This window comes from Haliotis rufescens, unplaced genomic scaffold (genome assembly GCF_023055435.1).
Source record: "Haliotis rufescens isolate VD_foot unplaced genomic scaffold, xgHalRufe1.0.p SCAF_9, whole genome shotgun sequence".
Lineage (NCBI taxonomy): Eukaryota > Metazoa > Mollusca > Gastropoda > Lepetellida > Haliotidae > Haliotis > Haliotis rufescens.
Window position 1 is genome coordinate 26,027,807 of NW_025964383.1, and position 18,276 is coordinate 26,046,082.

General features: G+C 38.0%; 1 long non-coding RNA gene across 1 annotated transcript; it reads left to right on the forward strand.

Annotated features, from left to right (window-relative positions):
* Positions 1-4,992: 4,992 nt before the first annotated feature.
* On the forward strand, positions 4,993-8,103 carry LOC124151635. The gene is made up of 2 exons (XR_007219700.1): positions 4,993-5,268; positions 5,614-8,103. It is a non-coding gene; the product is annotated as an uncharacterized LOC124151635 (long non-coding RNA).
* Positions 8,104-18,276: the final 10,173 nt, after the last annotated feature.

Sequence of the window (18,276 nt, forward strand, 5' to 3'; positions counted from 1 at the left end):
CGCCTAAAAAAATCTGACCCGACTCGCCTAAAAAATATATATAATATTTTGGTATGCGTTTGGCAAATATAACTTAGGTTAGGCCTTATGATCACAATTACTAGTATATTCATACACATGTATGGAAATAATAAAAAAAACAAAAAACGTATCATCCATAGAATTTGTCTTCTGTCATATTTACATCCTAAAAACATACATTAAAAAATCACTTAAGTCTTTACATACCTCATGGGTTCGTTATATCCATCAAATAATAAATCCATAATTCATATCCTGAAGATAACACAACACCACATGTTACTTACTTACTTACATGTACTTACTTTGGAGATTTAACGTGCGCTTTCCGACTGATGCGTATTTCGCACACGGGCCCGGCCAGGCCATTTAATGTGTTTCCGAAAGGGGCGAAAGTGGTGTGTGCAACCGAAGAGGGGGCTTTAGGGGTTGCTTATATAGAATTTGGGAATTTTGAGATTTGGAATAGATGCCGATGGGGTTGGGGAGGTGAACTAAGGGAGCTGGGTATGGTGGATGTTTGTTTGTTTATGTGATTTTGATTTGGTAGATTATTGTGTTTTTAGATGCGTTTTATTAGTTCCGTTTTGATTAAGAATACGCCTAAGGCCTTGAAGTTTTCTAGTTTATTTTGTGGGTTTAGTATTGCTTCTAGAGTGAGAGCCTTGTTTAGATTGAGGGTGGTTTGTAATGCGGTTCGATGTGTTAGGTAGTGTGTGCAGTGGATGAGTGCGTGTTCTGGGGTTTCTAGTTGTTTGCAGTGTGGGCAGTTAATGGTAGTGTGTTTTTTATTTTTTGTAGGTGGTTATTTAGGTTGGTGTGTCCTGTTTGGAGTTTAGTGATTACTCTGTCGATTTTTTTTGATGGATGGAGAATTTTTGGTTTGGTTAGTGGTTTGCTGAACACTTTTTTGATTTGGCTATTTGAGTTTAGATATAGGTTATGCCATTTCTTGGTGATTTTTTTATTGTTTACGCTTTTAATTTCTGATTTTGAGATTGGTAAGTTTAAGCTTATTTCTGGGATTTTGAGGGATAGTTTAGCTGCTTTATCGGCGTTTTCATTACCGTATATTCCTACGTGGGCGGGTATCCACAAGAAGGTTATTTGTTTGCCTGCCTTAGTTAGGTCGTTGGAGCTTTTAAGTATTTGATTTATTAATTTAGGTAGGTTTTTGGTATTTATGTTTTGGAGGGCTTGCAGTCCACTTAGGGAGTCGGTAAGTATTAGGCTTTTTTTTGTGGTTTTTGGATTCTTGATTATGGAGGGCTGAGGCCATGCCCATTAGTTCTGCCGTGAATATTGATTGGTTGTTTGGGAGTCGGAAGGATTGTGTGGTTTTAGCTGGTTGTGTGGTATGGACTCCGAAACCTGTGTGTTTGGAGGTCGGATCTGAGGATCCGTCCGTGTAAATGTGACACCAATTTGGCCAATTTTCGTGTATGTATGCTAGTGTGGTGGTTTTAGCTATGTTTGGGTCGGTTTGTTTATTTATTTGGCTAGCTAGTGTTGTGTCTATTTTGGGTATTTTAAGTTTAGGGGTGAAGATATTTGTTTGTTTGCAGTTTTGTTTAAGATTTTTAATTTGGTGTTCATTTAGGTAGTTTGTTATTCTTTGGGATATTGGGGTAAGTAAGGGGTGTCTACGAGCTAGAGCTTGGTTTTTGGGGCTGATGTTTTGGTTTATTAAGTTTTGGATGAGAGGGTTTGATTGGGACGCGGCCCAGAAATTTAAGCTTAGCTGTTCCCTGCGTAGACTTGGTGGCATTTCTCCTGTTAAGGCCTGAAGTGAAGTGTAGGAGCAGCCATGTTGGGTGCGTGTAATTAGTTTGAGAGTCTAATATTGTATTGAGTCAAGTTTTTTAGATAGAGAGTTGTTTAGGGTGTTGTATATGGCACAGCCGTATTCTAGTTTTGATCCAATTAGTGATATGTAGAGAGAGAGAGGAGGGTATCTTTGGAGGCTCCCCAGTTAGAGCCAGTTAGGCATCTTAGGGTGTTTAGGTCTTTACTGCATTTAGTTGTTAGGTTTTGGATGTGAGCATCCCAGGTGAGATGTTCATCGAAAATAAATCCTAAGAATTTGGTTTGTTTTTGAAATTTGATTGTATGGTTGTTTAGCTGGAGGATTAGGGAGGCGGGTTTCATGTTTTTATGTTTGAATACTATTCCTGTTGTTTTTTCTGAGTTAAGGGAGAAGCCCCATTTGTCAGCCCATTGTTGTATTTTATTAAGAGATTTTTGGAGTAAATTTAGGGCCATTTTCATGCTTTTAGTGCGGATCCAGAGGGCTCCATCACCCGCGAGTTTTGATGTGTTTACTTTAAGGGATAGGCCCTCGAATAGATCGTTTATCATTATATTGAAGAGGGTGGGGCTGAGGATACTGCCCTGTTGAGTGCCATTTTCTAGGGGACATTGGTCCGATAGAGTTTGGTCTATACCCACGGTTATTTTACGATTGTTTAGGAAGTCCTGGATGTAGTTTATTATCTGACCTTTGAGTCCTATTTTTTAAAGTTTTTGTATTAGCCCATCGTGCCATACCATGTCGAAAGCTTTAGAGCAGTCCACGGACGTACATACAATATTGTATATACGTCTTTGAGCAGTCTAAGAAGATGCCTGCCACCACATGTTCACTAAACTGGCATTTGTATTTTTTCCCCGGAGTGTCGAAGAATTCTCGCCTTTGATTGGTCAACGCAGATATAATGGTAAAGTGACAACTATTTGTTATCATAGTACTCTGTTGAGTTTTCTCAGGTAATCCGCTCAACTTGAAACAGCAACGTTAATAGATTGGTATTTATTTTTTATCGCCCAAACTAATCAATCAGTGATGTGATGTCACCGAGAGTGACACCGATTGTATCAAAACAACGCCATGACATCATTCACTCAATCAGTCAGAGCCCAGTCGGTTACGCTATTGGGACCGAGACTACAACACTAACATTTAGGTACATTATGTGTATAAAATGCATTACTATGTATTTCTGATAGTTACATACTTATTCTTTAATACAAAAACCGACCGTAGTTCGCTCCAAAAAAATTTAGGCGAGTCGGGTCAAAATCTTTTTAGGCGAGTCGGATTTTAGGCGTGTCGGGTGTATCCCTCTCAATTATGTCGTCTGTTAACATTCACCGCACTCCAGAGACGTCACCTGTTTTCGAACACCGATTACATTTTTAGTTTAGCGGGGCTTTTTATGAATATGATCAGCAGTGTCTTGACTCGTAGTTCTCAACAAAATTCGGTACGACTTCCGCCCGTATCCGCCAAGATTTGTTTTAAAAGGATTGAGCATCAATGCATTGGACATATTACTTTAGGATGGGTGTTTCGGGCGGAAGATTTTCCCAAAATTCTTGCAAGTCGACATTAAAACCCAGAAGGTTTATACAACTTTGAAACCTGTTGTATTCACAAAATATAGATGTTTGTCATATTATAATGTTATATTTTACTCTTCCTTTTAGTCATGATATGGGCACCAACATTCTGAATGATTTATGATAGGTGTACAGTGCAGTGCTTACTGACATTTCTGTGTCCATGAAATGATTACTGAAACTTGTCACATGAGCAATTACCATATTTTTATCTAGGTATTTTATAAAACAGGGAAGTTTGCCATCATGTCAATGTCCTTGTCAAAATGAAAATATTTTTCCCCCAAAAGAAGTAAAATGAGGGAAGGGGTAATAATAATCTCTCTCTCTCTCTCTCTCTCTCTCTCTCTCTCTCTCTCTCCCTCTCTCTCTCTCTCTCTCTCTCTCTCTCTCTCTCTCTCTCCCTCTCTCTCTCACACGATTTCAACAGCTGCTGCCTTCCCTTCGTCAACTGCTGCCTCCCATTTCCAAATAAACCATTGAGGGTTACTTCATCTACCGTATGGCAGGAGACAGCCAAGCTGCACATGATATCAAGGCCATAGAGAAAGGTTCTCTGATGTTTGAGGGGGACAGGGTGCTGGCATGCAGTGTTCACATACGTGCATCTACTGATGTATACTTAAGAGGCATCGTCAGTGCATCTTGGAAAAACAAGGTAAAATATTTACACACCATAAAATCAAAAGAAAAAAGAAAACCTTTTTAAATTATAATGAAATTTGTACTCCAAGATGATGCTTATCCAAAATACAAACTGATAAAAAGTGAATTTATTAATGGGAAATTAAATTGCACATACATTACATTTTATGCATGACTTCTATGCTTGGGTTAATGGGGGTAGCCTAGTGGTCTAAGTGTTTACTCGTCTTGCTGAAGGCCCAGGTTCGATTCCCTAAAAGAGTTCAATATGTGAAGCCCATTTCTGGTGTCTCCAGCCGTGAAAGTGCTGGAATATTGCTAAGAGTTGTGCATAACCATACATACTCACTCACTCTATCCTAGGTCACATACAATTACAAGCTGAAGGTAGAGAAGACCGGGGAGCCAGTCAACCCCCACTGCGAGTGTCCTGCAGGGAAAGGACCACATTCAACCTGTAATCACATCGCTGCGGTGCTGTTGATGTTGGAGCATTTCATCTCAACTGGCAGTGTGCAAGTTGGAAAGAGCTGTACGGAAAACTTGCAGTTGTTCCACAAGCCCAAAATTCGTACAAAGGTAGGTCATATTACAGCCAAGGAAATATCATACCCAGGCCTCAACTACAATGTTATGATGAGGAAGAGAATATATGGATGTCAACTTCTTTATTATGAGGTTAAGGGGGGTTCCTCATTATATAGAAGTTGACATCCATATATTCTCTTCCTTATGTGTATCACTTCTAAATGCCTTAGAAAAATAATGATGGTTTATGATTTTGTATATTAAAGAGAAACTGTATATGACTAAATACTTATGTGTTGGATATTGGAGTGGATAACGTTTTTAAATATTTGTATTAGTGTTGTTTTGAACAGGATTATTATGGCAATGTAGTATCAAAATATTGTATTCAGGATCACCCGTAACAGCTGCAGAACTGCCGTCAAAGTAATGGTCTCAGCATATGCTGGTAGATCCAAGGCCACATAAATACAGACAGATGAGTGGCTACAATGATCATGTGTGCAACCACGGACTTGTATAAAGGTTATATAGGTCCGTGGTGCAACATGATGACAAACTACTGCTCAAAGTCATCTCATAATATGGCCCTGAGATATCTTCACCCAAAGGCTGTTGTCCAGGCAGCTGCTGAGGACCATCACTACCTTAAACATGGTTGACACGGCACTGAAGGTACACAACACTGGAAATTCTGTTGTATAATACATGTACATGTAAATTTCTTTAAAACCTAAACTCTTTCAGATTTCATCTTTCATCACAGTTAAAATCATAGCTTATGAGGAAATATAGAAACATCTTACTGTTTGGGGTTGTGTGTTAATGAGTCATTTGTAAAATGCAATTAACTAATTTTGAAAATGCCTAATCATGATCAAGCAGATTAGTTCCCTTGTAACAGAAAAATAAACTTGTATATTAGGTATTTTCCAGATTACTGACATGTAAAACAAACTATGTGAAAAAATATTGTTTGGGGCATCTCTTTTTTGTCTTGACTTTTGTTTTTCTTTACAGGTAACTGAGGAATCTGCAAAAGATATAGAGGCAGCAACGCAAGACCAGGGCCGGAGCCCAGTGTGGCACACAGAAAGAAAGTGGCGCCTCACAGCCTCAAGGTTTGGTGAAGTGACCAAAAGGACCAACCGAAGAAATAAGGAGAAGTTATGCAAATCAATTGTGTCCACAAAAATATTATCATGTAAGCCTGTAATTCATTGAAAGCAGTATGAGAAAAGAGCACTTTCAAAATTTGAGTCCATGTACAATATCAAAACAAAAAAGGCAGGTCTATTTGTTTCCTGTTCTGAACCCTATCTGGGTGCTACGCCAGATGCCATTATTGATGCTGATAACTTGGTTGAGGTGAAATGTCCATATGCTGGAAGGAATGATCACATTAAACCTGGTAAACATTTTCCATATCTTCACTACAATGTAAACAATCAGATCTGTTTAAATCCCAGCAGTCACTACTACTGTCAGGTACAGGGACAGATGTACTTAGCAAAGCCTCAATTTTGTTATTTTGTTGTTTACACATTCTGTGACATGTTTGTAGAAAAGATCAGTGTTGATTAAGATTTCTGTCAGTACTCGTTAATTCCAAAACTTGAACTGTTCTATGCCAAAAATCTAAGACCATACATTGCTCCCACATTGTAAATCATGTTTTTTTTCCCCTGGAAACATCATTAAGGCATTGATGAGCTTGTGTCCGAGCTTGTGTATGTACTAATGGTAATAACCTTACATGCATGTTTGATTCCCATTGGGAGTTTGTGTATTAAGCACATTCGGGTTGTCTTATTCTTGAAATTATCTCAAAATCTAAAATGTCATACAGTAATAGCAAGATCTAATAGAAATATTCCTTTGACTTTTTGTTGATGATGTTCTTTTCTCTTATTCGGTTATTGGTCTCCAGCGTCAAATCAACATTTTGCAAACTTATTGTGACAAATGGTGACTGTTCGTCAGTCTTTATAACTAAAGTATCATTTTATGCTTTGGTGTAAATTCTGTATCACTTAAGAAAAAGATCCAAATAAGTTCACATCTTTTTCAAATATCAATTTGTTTCATATGCTCATGTCAACATCAAATGTTATATTAATACAAATTAGTATATATTGCATACATCATGCATATTCTGTGCCTTTATCTATATTTGCAATGAATAAGCAATTTGACTTGTGAATCATGCACATGTCCTATATGATTTAGCTACCGTTAAGACAGTTTAGTGTGAAGTTGAAGATTCATGAAGATTCCCTTTGAAGAATATACACAGTACTCAAATAATGTTATACACATATATTTATTCAGACACTCAAGAGAGAGATTTTGGATTTCCTCCAGATTTCACCGAACAGGTTTACAACCTGTTACCACGATGTACATACACATTGTAAGAGCATCAGTGGAGCGGTACATTGAGCTCAGGTGTAAATACGGTACACAGAGTTAGAAATAATAATCTGCTGTGATTTGAGACTATTACAAGTCATTGGCAGGGTTAAAATATTGTGGTTTTGGTTTGCCAATCAATTGTTTGACTAAATATGGTAATACCACCAAACAAAAATGACAGCATGTCACCTTCATCTTGCATTTCAAAGCTTACCATATGCATAAATAACAAATGAAAAGAAGCAATTTCTTTGACACAAGAGAGATTCACATTTTAATATGACATGCTTGTGTCACAAGTTACACTCCATACACTGTTTGGGTCGTGAGGAGATTTTTCACACTCCGTTGAAAGCCAGAAGCCAGTACAAATGTAAGGTTAGCCTTGTATGAAAATGTTTTCAGTGGGATAAGCCTCAAATAACTGAAATATTGTGAGCCCATTGCTGTTCTTTGTAGTTAAAGACTGTCTCATTGACTAAAAATGACATATGTTTGATTGAAATTCAACTTTTGAAAAATGTTGGTGCAAATAATGAAGTTATATTCAGACAATGTGGGACTATATATACCACAGAAGTGATTGTCAATAGTATTGCTTATGTACACTCATTGTTACAGTTTCACATTCTCACTTCTTGATTGCTACAACACTAACATTGATTATACAATGATTCAATACAACTCATTTTTGTTTTCTTAATCAGTCCTTTTGACACATGTTATTTCAATTATTAATTTATCAATAAAACACATCAAATTAGGTATTGTTAGACTTTACCTTACAAATTGAATTTTCAACACCACCGGTCACATTTTAACGCCTTAATGAATTCAGTTCAGCTCCAAAAATGTGAAAATGTAGATAACTCTAATACTTTATATACATATTGTCATTTAGATTTTGTCGAAGATGAGTATCATATTATGTTTATATGCCCTAGGTACTCTGTGATTAGAATAAGGTATTTACCTTTTCATAGCTTTAACAACACTCATTCAATGGTCAATTAGCTAAATACAAGAAATGCACATCTCAATAAATCTGTTGCTCTGCATGTGAAACATGTTTTCAAATTACGAGCCCTCACATGACCACTTATTATTATGGAAAACTGTACTATAGGCCATGTGACCATACTGATTATATTTTTACTGAATAAGGCAGTGGGGTGGCCTTATGGCTAAAGTGTTTGCTCATCACGCTGAAGACCCGGGTTCAATTCCTGACATGGGTACCATTGGTGAAGCTCATTTCTGGTGTTCCCCGCCATGATATTGCTGGAATGTTGCTAAAAGCGGTGCAAAACAATTCTCAATCACTCGCACTACAGAATAAAATTCTACTACTACTACAAATTTCAGTCACAGATATCGCAAAGAAGAGCTGCTTCAAGCAAATTCATTTACAATGGAATTTCTGAAATTTGAAATAGCAAAACAAACATAAACAATCCGCGATCCAAGTACTACTTTACTTGGTGGGAGATGTTTTTCAGGATTTTGAAAGTCTTACTCAGACCCATTATCCGTTCAACATGGATTCTTTTTGAAGCAATTCTTCTGTCCTTAACAACATCTTCTGGTTCTAACTGTGATTTGCCTTTTAACATAGTTGGGGTGTTTACTTGAACATCTTGGGCTGCAAATAAGTCTTGAACCATAATGCCCCTGTCAGCCATAATGCTATCCTGTTTTTCAAACATACCATGTGATGGGTTAAGTAAAGGAGACTGTTCTATGATCTGTCTGTCACTTGCAGAACCCCCAAAAGATTCGCTAATAAATGAGACTGCCCCCTGGGTGTGCAGCCGATCATGGTTTTCAATGTGTTTTGATGTTTATAGCTGGACCATGTCATGCTCTGAGCATCAACATGAGATGGCTTCTTTATTGGTATCTCTGTTGCATCCAAAATGACCCTAGTGTTTTTAAACTTCTTACCGAAATCTGTTGGCATGTGATCATCAACAGTTGCTCTTGATGGCCATATCTGTAGTATCTTCAGTTGGAAATATAAGAAATTGATCCATGTTATTGCAAACTTAATTCTATGTCATCCTTGGCCTGTCTTAATTTCATTAGAGTTAAAAACAATTGGTATTTTGGGTGCAAGAGTTCACACTGATAGTTCAGTTCAAAAACTGCTGGACCAAGCGAGTGAAAGAAAAACAAGAAATGGTCATAATCTTGGAAACCAGCAATGTACAAAACAGCTTTGGGATTATTGATGTAGGTTTCTATGGAACAACTTCCTAACAAACTGCACTGAGCAGACTGAGAGTTACTTTGACATGTTTCAAGAGGCTCAATTCAAGCTACTTGGGCTTGTGATAGCACAATCCTCTCCAATACCAGTTTCCACCTCTGACAACACATTCCATATAGCTATGTTGGCTTCTTCTTCACGGAGTTGATGTGCCCTCTTTGGTCGAGTTGGTAGTGTTGATGTACCGGTACATAATGTATGTGGGAGGATGGAGGGAACCGCAGCTGCCCGGAGACGACTTCGTTCACCTTATGTTAAATACATTTAACATAAGTTACAGAAAAATGAAAGGTTTAAATTTATTGAAATGAAAACAAATGCATATTGAGGTGATTTTCCTCTTAAGAATTAAGAAAATAAACATGTAGCTTTTAATTTTTTATAAGTCTTATTAATTATATGAAAATGCAGGTGAAAATATTACTACACTGAAGAAATGTTACATGTCGAACGACCTCAAATTCCTCTAGTGATTTACTTATCACAAATAGAAAATTGTACAAAACAGTTTCCCAGGCCTCGTTGAGTAATTCTTCAGTCAGAAGCTTCAGGCTTGTCCTCATTTGTATGGCTCCTTAAAAACAGGAATTAATCACAAAGCAACAAGAACAAACATTAACAATGAATGAACCAAAATAATAAAAATATCTCAATTCACTTGCAAACATGGAATAAAACAACAATACACAAGTTGAAGACACATACATGGTCATTTTTATGATATTCATTATCAAAATGTGTGTGTACGCTATACAGAGCTACGGATAAGCTGCATATTTGTGTAAAATACTCCCAAAAATATTAAAACCAAATCTTGTGTACAAAAACGCATGCATTAAAGGAAAAACTCAAATGCATAAAAACAGTACGCGTAAATACCCAATGAAGCTTTTTCAGCAAGGGTACAACGGAGCTAATTTCCGAAACACAATTATGAGCTAATTTACTTTCTGAGTCAAGCCTTTATATTAAGTACAGTTATATACATCTAATAATTGTTCACTAATTTTGGGAAAATCCCAATAGAGTGATGTATGGATGAGTGAAATAATATTGGTTACCCTATGAAAAATGTTATACTTATAAACCATTTAATATAGAAACCCTCGAGTAAAAACTCAATTGCTCAAAAAGTTATCTGCAGCTCTGATTATAGAAATATCTTTACATTGCTTTATGATGGCAGAAACTTGATCACATTTACGAAGGTAAATGGGTCTGTGAATAGTGGGGCGGTTAAGGCTGGATTTTAGACAAAATTGTGCTCTTTGGGTTAAAAGCACCAAACACTTCTACATTGAAACATTCCAAACATTTCTGGATATGGATCCACCTCAGCAGCGCCACCTGGTGGTAGAAAATCCAAGATGGCCGCCAAAATGGTTAAAATCTATTATGACGTCAATTTATATTCAATATATCATCATTATTTTGTCAATTTTAGTCATTTATATAAAATTAATTGCGTCAATGTTGTATATAATTCAAATCTAATATGCAGCGCCCACTGGTGGCGAAGAGAATCCAAGATGGCCGCCAAAATGACTTAATCTTCATAAAATGTCCACAATTACAGTGTCATTTGCTCATTGGAATCATTTCAATCAAATCTGGCTTTAAAACAATTCCAAGTAATGCTTTAGTGAATGTATAAGCTTTTGGTACTTAAATTCATTCATTTGAAGCAAGATCTGTATTCCGTAAGGCAGATCTGGGGAATATTTTGGACTGCATGAACTTGGTTAAAATTCTGTAACTGAACTTGGAATGTGATAAAGATATTGGACCAGCACTGAAACATGCTTTTTTTATTCTGAATCATTAAGGCTAACTAAACGAGCAACACTTATCCACAGATGTGATTAAGGGTTGAAACAAACTTTCAGAGGAACATTTCCTTCTGACTGCCATAAACAGTATGTACCTGCCTCTTTGAAAGCTCTAGTCAGTATGAAATTTGTAGGACCAGGTATGAAAAAAAATCCTCAAGCATTCCAAACTACAGTTAATTACGGTTATAACGAACTCAAAGGGACCATTAATTTTAGTTCGTTGTAACTGAAGTTCGTTATAACAATTATACACCATATATACAGCAAATGGCTTGGACCAAAAAAACCAGTTCCGCCAGTTCGTTATAAGCGTGTTCATTATAAACGTAGTTTACTGTATCTCAAAACATCTTGTCTTCAAAGCATGAAATCTCGGTGCACCAGCTCACACGTTATGACCACACCCTCATTAAAAAACTAGACTCAGTCCAGTATCAGGCTCTAAAACTAATCACACGAACTCAACATGGCACCTCCTCCACCTCACTCCAGGCCTTAACAGGAGAAGTGCCACTTAAACTACGTAGGGGACAACTAACCCTAAACTTCTGGGCCGCGTCCCAATCAAACCCTCTAATCCAAAACATAAAAAACAACAATATGAGCGCCAAAAACCAAGCCCTAGCCCGGAAACATCGACTACTTACTCCAATATTCCAAAGAATAATCAATGACCTAAATGAACACAAAATAAATCATCTCAAACAAAACAGTAAACAATCAAATATCTTCACCCCAAAACTTAAAATACCTAAGATAGACACTAGCCAATACACTATTTAACAGACTGACCCTAACATCGCTAAAACTACCACACTAGCATACATACACGAAAATTGGCCAAATTGGTGTCACATATACACAGACGGATACTCAGATCCGATCTCCAAATACACAGGTTTCGGAGTCCACATCGCACAACCAACTAAAATAAACCAATCCTACCGACTCCCAAACAACCAATCCATATTCACAGCCGAACTAATGGGCATGGCCTCAGCCCTACACAATCTAATAAACCAAATACTCATAAGCTCAAACGACTTAACTATGGAAGGTAAACAAATAGAATTCATTGGGATCCCCGCCCACGTAGGAATCTTTGGCAATGAAAACACCGATAAAGCAGCCAAATTATCCCTTAAACTCCCAGAAATAAGCTTAAACCTACCTATCTCAAAATCAGAAATTTAAAGGTTTCACTAAACAAAAAATCACAAAAAAATGGCAAAATATATACCTAAACTCAAATAGCCAAATCAGAAAAGTTCTTTAAAAAAAACCTAACTAAACCAAAAATACTACACCCATCCAAAAAGATCGAGATAATAATCACCAAACCACAAACAGGCCACACCAAACTAAATAACCAACTTAAAATAGCTGAACTACACGCAACAGAAACCTGCCCACACTGCAAACAACAAGAAACACCAGAACACGTACTCATTCACTGCACACACTACCAAACACACCGAACCGCATTACAAACCAACCTAAATCTTAATACTGCACTTACTCTAGAATCAATCCTAAATCAACAAAATAAATTAGAAAAATTCAAAGCCTTAGGCATATACTTAATTAAAACGGGACTAATTAGTCGCATCTAAACCCCAAATAAACTAATAAAACCCAAATCACATAAACTAACAAACCACCCACCACTTCCTTAGTTCGCCCCCTACCCACTCTTGGCATTCATTCCAAATCTCAAAATTACTATATAATCAACCCTTAAACACCCCTCCTGGGTTGTACCACCACTTCCTTTTTCCCCTTTCGGAAACATCAAATGGCCTGGCGGGCCCGTGTGCGACACACGATTGCAGTCGGAAAGCGCACGTAAAATCTCCAATATAAGTAAGTAGGTACCGGGTTACCCATGAAACGAACATGGAAGAGCTAACAAGACTAGCTCAAATAGTAGTGCCAAAAACCTTTGAGATTACTAGCCTGAACTTGGATCTTTGCATCACTTTCTGTGGGGGCACGGGTGGCCCAGTCGTCTAAGGCGCCGCGATTCGCTGTGCAGAGTTGCGTCCCTTAGGCACGACAGAAACCTGTGATTGTGGGTTCGAATCCCGGTTCGCCCCGATTATGTTTCTAGGTTTGTCAGCACCATACCCGTGCTCGTAGGTTTCATCGAAGTGGTAAACGTCTGAGACCTGCATCACTTCGGCCTTTCCTCCCACATTAAGCGGACACGCCGTGATATAACTGTAATACTGTTAAAAGCGGCGTTAAACCTCACTCACTCACTCACTTACTCACTCATGATGATCCAGGTCAGAATAGGTCTTCAGCAACTACGGCAAGCATGGTGGAAGACCTATTCTACCCCGGATCTTCACGGGTCTAGTTAAAATCTAGTGTTGACGTTCTATATATATTTGTGTAAGATCAATGTACCTCTTGATGTTGAAGGCTGCATCAGCACAAGAGTTAATGATGGGTGACTCTCGCATGCCGGGGAGGGTTAGTTCCCATGAACTGGACCTTCTGATAGGTATAAAAACAAACTGGCTGAACTTCAGGTGGATCTGTTCAAGTGCACATGTTTAAGACAATGGGCAGTCCGTGTGTTGATAGCACATGGGTGATGCTAAAATGCGAATCGGTAAATAAATTTTTTGGAGTCAGGGGGATTTATTCATAACCTTATTCTATGTTGGATTTGCAATACAACTAAAATAGGAAGCCCATGCAAGCACTAAATATTTAGTAGATAACTTTTTCAACAATAAATGGCACTGTGTAACATACGATACTTAAACTCTTAGTGTACGCATATTTTTTACTTTATTTTAATTGACTTTATTTTACAAAAGTTATTTCAGGCCAACTTAACAGAATGGGCCATCTAAGTACTCCAGCACAGATATCTCCCCAGCCGAAAGTCAATGTTTCAAGGTGTCAACTTTTCTCTGAAAGTCCTGGGCCTCGTTCCACAAAGCGATCTTAGCGCTACGACTGTAGTAAGTCAGTGTTAAAGAATGGGAGTTACGATCGACTTAGCGCTAAGATCACTTTGTGGAACGGGGCCCTGGTATTGTTTCTTCTGTTTTTATGTAACAAATAGATATGCATTACATTACATTGAGTGAGTGAGTATGGTTTTAGCAATATCACGGCGGGGGACACGAGAAATGGTCTTCACAAATTTTGCCCGTGTGGGAAATCGAACCCGGGTTTTCGGCGTGAGGAGCGAACGCTTTAACCACTAGGCTACCTCCCTCTTATTTACTATGGAGATGTAGCCGGCTGCACACAACAAGCACTTGATGAGACGCTGGTGCAACTCCCTAGTTTGACTTGTACTATATGTTGCCGTGTTGTTACTGTTCAGATGAACATTTGACTTGCCTTTGCATGTGTTTGTGATGGGTGCCACCAGTGGGACAGGATTAAGCTCACAATTTCGCGAACGCCTAATATCATCGCTATTTCAAAGTGTTTCATAAACGCATGCTTATAATATAGTCGGAATCGTACGATGGACTCTACCTTTAGAAGAGATTTCTTATAATAATGGAAATGTTTTTCCCCGCTTTAATTTGTCTTTACAAGCAAAACGGTTCTGCAAGAAGTGTTTATTTTTGTTTGTCGTATAACGGCACAGTCAGCAATACCCCAGCTATATCACACCTATTTGTAAGTAGTCGAGTCTGGATCAGGCAAACCAATGCCTGCAACAACAAGCAACGATCCACGCCATCGGATGGGATGACATGAAATTATTTGATTCAACTCTTGGGGACCGACTATTTCACATTATTGGGGGAGTGGGGAGGAGCCTGAGATTTCATAAAAGAAAACAATTTTCCCCCGAAAATTCTGAAATAAAATAATTATTCTTCAGACTTTTGAAAAGAAAAGAAATTGCCTGCCACAAAAATTGTTGCAAGGTGTTGGCTCATAGTTTTAAATAAAATCAATACCTGGTTTTGTAGCTTCGTTTCGAAAGTGACTTCATTATGTCCATCTCGCCAATGAGAAACTTAGCACATAATGTCTCTCGCAAATGAGTTATTTGATTGGACAGCTATTTGTAGTAGCGAATGGTACCAGGATTTATCGCATTGCAATGGTGATAATAGAAGATTGTGTTGGTCATGATTAGTATGTATCACATTTTGCTTAGGGATAATTCTGTTTAAGATTCTGGTTCTGGTTTGTTGGTTAACGCCGCACTCAGCAATATTCCAGCTATATGCCGGCGGTCTGTAAATAATCGAGTCTGGACAGGACAATCCAGTGATTGTTGTCATGAGCATCAATCCACGCAGTTGGGATCGATGGCATGCATCAACCAAGTCAGCGAGCCTGACCACCCGATCCCGTTAGTCGCCTTTTACGACAAGCATAGTCACCTTTTACGGCAAGCATATTCTAGACCTATTCTACCCCGGAATCCTGTTTAAGAGATACTTGTCCGAATAGCCTTTACCCTATTTAATGGTTCACTGAATGTGAATAAGTAAGAGAGTGAGTGAGTATAGTTTAACGCCACTTTTTACAATATGTCAGTAATATCACGGCGGGTACACCACGAATGGGCTTCACAGATTGTACCCATGTTGGGAATCGAACCCGGGAATTCGACATGACGAGCGAACGCTTTATCCACTAGGCTACCCCGTCGTCACTAAATGTGACTTGAGATTCATTTGTCCTAATAACATGTACCTATCAATAGATGAGTCATGGAGCCACATGTACCAAACGATGTTTCATGTATCGCAAAGTGTATGATATCATGTATCGTATGGTGACCACAATGGAGTGAGTGAGTGAATTAGACAACAAACAATTAAGCTGATATACCACAATTTACTGTCCTTAGCTGCGTTCCTTAGGCGTGCCAGAAATGTATGATCCCAAATTTGATTTGCTTCGTGGGTTTCCCTGGTTTCACAAAAGTGAAAAACCTCCAAGACCTGCATCTGTTCGGGTTCTCCTCCCACAGCTAACAGACTGTGATGTAACTGAAATACTGAAATACTGTTCAGAACAGCGTAAAATAAGATTCACTCACTCTACAATTTCTGCAACGCAACCTAAATGAAGTGTTCAGAGATGAGGATGCCAACCTCCTTTTCGTACGCCAGATGCAGCAAACCCATACGCTTGATGCAATTGGGTGTCTGGTACGCGGATGCCAATAATTCAATGTTGAAATTTATTTTTCGTCTTTCCTTCTTACAAAGTGTGACACAGTAGCCAAAACTTATGAGCACTCAGTTTCATGCATTCTATGTGGGAATCCCAGTCTATAAGTTACTTGTATCAGCTTTGTACAGTGATATGACTCAAGAGTTCTTAAATTAGATGCCAAGACAATGCCGGATGCCAAGAGGACGGTGGTTGGTACCTGCTATGATCTGATTCGTTCACGTGATCTCGATAAAATACTAAGTCCATGTATCCCGCCTTGGCGGGAAATATATTTCTGAGCGGGAGAATAAATCCCATTCCCCCGCCACGAAGAAAACAGACCGCACGTGGATTTCTGAACGAAAAAACCCAAATGTCTTGTTCCCCGCTGCAGAGCAAAAAGCTGAAAGTCACATGACGGCACAAATTAACCTCAGCTCAATCGAACAGATATTTTCTGTCAATTTTCAATTTGTTGTAATTAGTTTACAACGCCAGACTGAAACATATCGGCAAGATAAATTCGTCATCTCTGGTTCATGGTATAAAACCTAACGCGGGACGCATAAAATCATATATACTTCTACCGCTTGTAATGTAGAATATGATCTATAGGCACATGTGGCATTTTCTTATTGATGTCTAAATAGGTATGTTTCACTATATTGTAAGAAACAATATATAACCTATATCAGTCTTGGCATGTGAAAACAGTGTGGGAAGTTATAAATATACATTTCTGTGAAAGAAATCATACTTTGTATTCTTTTGATTTCATAAAAAAAAATTAAAATATCATGTACACATTTTGCAAATAGGAGACATTGAGTGGAGCTTGGAATGTATCTCTTTTCCCGTCAAGTGATGCCATGGGGATTGTTCACACAAATGCCATATTCTCAATTTAGATATTAATTTAACAGTAAAAAAAATTAATTGCTTTTGCTTTTGCTGAAAACTAAACGTGAATCTAGGCATCATTTAAGGCACCTCATATAAACACTTTATGGATGTTTTAGGTAAGGCATGATAATGTATTTCCAGACAGGCACTACTGATTTTATTTTAACGTAACACTGCATATCCTGTGTATCCTCTCAAATTTAATTGTCAAGAGAAGAAGAAGAAGAAGAAGAAGAAGAAGAAGAAACTTAAATGAATGAATGAATGAATGAATGAATGAATGAGGGGCTAAAGAATGTATACCGAATTTGTTTTTTTATTTAATTCGATTATGTATATTGAAGCCACCAAAGTCCTGTCTACCAACAACAACTGGCGACAAAGAAAACTACAAGAAGCCATTGACATCAGGAGACTCCAGCCAGCCATGAACCGTGACCAGGGAACCTATCTGCCTAGTGCTTGGGACTTATTGCTTTGATCTGTGTTGATCGTTGTCGGTGCTAATAACCTAGCTGGCTTCAATGTGCCCATGCTATGCCCATTCTTTCACCTCTACATTGTGTGTATCACTTCTAAATGCCTTTCAAAGACCTGATGCTTTGTACGCTTTTCATATAATTTTATGTTTCATGATATTTTTTTCTCATATTTTGCTAATAGTTGAGTGGAGCTCGGGATATAGTTCTTCCGTCAAGTTATTCCATGAGGACTGTTCACACAATTACATACACAAAGTTACCTATTGGTTACGAAAGAAAATGACGTATGTGGTATTGTACACATTGCAAATCTATCACTTCACTTGTTATGCAACAACGGTACAACTGAGAGAACAATTAGATAAAGAACGCCAACAATAACAATGTTTTCATTAGTTTTAGGTCCAATATAATTATTTGTTTCAAAACAGCAAGAATCTGAAGAAAAAGAATAAATTAAAAATGAGTATAGACCAGTTCAGCAGACACACTGAAACTTTGCTAATCTTGTCATCCCTTCTTTTACCATTCCGCGTTATATCTAGTTCGTCAACGATGGGGTAGCCTAGTGGTTAAGGCGTTCGCTTGGCAAGCCAAAGACAAGGGTTCGATTCCCCAAATGGAT